Here is a 2,291-nt window from a genome sequence, read left to right as displayed (position 1 = left end):
ATTTATTTATTTATTTATTTATTTATTTGTTTATTTATTTATTTGTTTGTTTGTTTGTTTGTTTTAATGTCGGCTCTGTGATGAAATGGTGACCTGTTTCGGATGTATCCCTTCTCTCATCTAAATATGGAGTAGGCACCAGCTGCAACCCTGATCAGGATAAACCAGGTACACAAAATGAACAAGTGGGAGAGACAGAGAGAGCACTTTTTCACTAACTTTAAGCACTTTATAAACTAACTAAAGAGCTAAGTCAATTCTTCTAAGCTGTGTTCAAATACCAGGATGGGAAAGAGCAAGAAAAACAAAAGCAAAACAACGCTGCTCTTTCTCACCTTGAAATGAAAGTACCTTCCTTGATAAAAGGCTATTAAGTCTAATCAGGCCTGATTAATTATCCAGATACACCCTTGGCTTTCTAACCCATGTGATGACTTTATCTGGTTTTTGCACTGTGCTGAGTGGATGCTGTTGTTCCTCATGAGAACCCAGGAAGAGCTGTTTGAAGGTTATTGGTGCTGAACGGAGAGGTCTGTGGTGAGGAGTGTTTTCTTTCAGCAGGTATAGGAAAAAATGCACCGAAGGGTGACCTGCATCTGATAATTACATATGAGCTTTAGTTTGGTTCAAGTTTTTCAGAGATGAATGAACAATATAAAGTAATTTTAATACTTAATGATTTATTAAATGTGGTGTCAAGTTTAAAATAAAATGTTAAAAATTTCACTAACACACTTATTATTTAGCTCACTTTAAACAGGCTGTGGTTCATTTCCAAATATTTAAATGTTAACTTCATCATTTAACAACATTAAAGATGTCATTTTTACATTTAGATTTACATTTAGATTCACATGCTGAATGTTATTTACCATTTAGTAAAAATGAGCAAAATATAAGAATAATACATTTCTAATGATAATTATAGTTTTTAACATTTTATTTTACACCTGGCACTTCATAATATTATGTCATCTGAATATATTTATTCATTTGTACGTGAATTTCAGTCTATGGAGTTGGTGACGAAAATTCAGCCTGGAAGACTGGTGACCTCACCTGCTCCTGCAGACCTCCATCTCAAGCTCAGCTGTGTCCAATCATCACAACTCAGCTTCGTCCAATCAGCTCCTGTCTGTCAGTAAATAAAAGCCAGTCACCTCGTTCACTCAGTCTGCGTGCTAGCTGGCCGTCGGCCTGCCACCACCCCTTCTCCACCATTCGTCTTCTGGAGGGGGTGCGTCTCGACTGGTTCTTCCACGTTCGGCCGTGTCTCTTCCCGTCCCTCAACCCAGCCGGTCAAGACAGATGGACGCCTGTCCTGAGCCTGGTTCTGCTGGAGGTTTCTTCCTGATAATAGGGAGTTTTTCCTCTGTTGCTCAGGATGGGAGTCTGTGATGAAGTCATTCAACACAAACTGCTGGCTGCTTCTTTAGACCTTTTCAAGACCACCACCACCAGTGTCGGGCCCCGGGGGGATTAAATCTCTACCCCTAACTAAAGCATCTYGTGTGAGATTACAGCTTCACTCAGCRCTCTCGTCCTCTGCCGGGGTCCGAGCGCCAAACTCTAATGCCATTTATGTCATAACATTGTTGGTCTGGTCATGTCAATAAACCTCCTAAATTTCATTCTGTCTCGTGTGAGTCTTTCCAGGTTGAATTATCATTTACTCACTCAGGAAGACAAAAAAAAGACACTTATGATTATGATCTTTTAAAAATATTACTGTATTAGTAATTTTGTTTTAAAGGTGAAACAAAAACTCATTCAAATGTTAGGCACTCTACGAAATGTTCTGTATCGTCTCCTAATTACTATGCTGACATTGTATACTAATTAAGCAATTTGATTTGATCTGATTTTTCTGAGTTTTTGAAACTCCCTGGGAAAAAGGAAAACCATTGTCCTAAAATTAGCATCTTAGATTTTTCTTCACACTGCATGAAAATCTCAACATTAAAAGAACTGATGAAGAAGAAAACAGAAAATATGTCTGTGCTTGCATTTTAGTCATCCACAAAGAAACCACTACATCGAGAGAAGAGGAAAAAGTTTTCAGAGTAGTCATCACACCATCAGCCAAAGCGGTTACGATGACAGGATGACTTCTAATAGGCTAATAATCATTGTTCATCCCCAAATGCTAATAGACAATCACAAGAACAAACTAAGGGTTCTGCTTCTGACCGTAGACTCTTGTGAGCTAAAGATGATTAGCTACATAGATCTAAAAAAAGAAGCACCTGCAATACAGTCTACATAGAATTAGTGGCAATCATTTTACAGAT

General features: G+C 38.1%; 1 protein-coding gene across 2 annotated transcripts in view; it reads left to right on the top strand.

The window, feature by feature from the left end:
- The window catches only part of cacna2d3a (calcium channel, voltage-dependent, alpha 2/delta subunit 3a), a gene marked incomplete in the record, with an annotated part of 131,079 nt that overhangs the window by 48,932 nt on the left and 79,856 nt on the right, over positions 1-2,291 (top strand).

The sequence above is a fragment of the Austrofundulus limnaeus genome, unplaced genomic scaffold (genome assembly GCF_001266775.1).
Source record: "Austrofundulus limnaeus strain Quisiro unplaced genomic scaffold, Austrofundulus_limnaeus-1.0 Scaffold3, whole genome shotgun sequence".
Taxonomy (NCBI): domain Eukaryota; kingdom Metazoa; phylum Chordata; class Actinopteri; order Cyprinodontiformes; family Rivulidae; genus Austrofundulus; species Austrofundulus limnaeus.
Note: the sequence above shows the minus strand (reverse complement) of the source record. Positions and strands in the feature narration are given on the sequence as shown.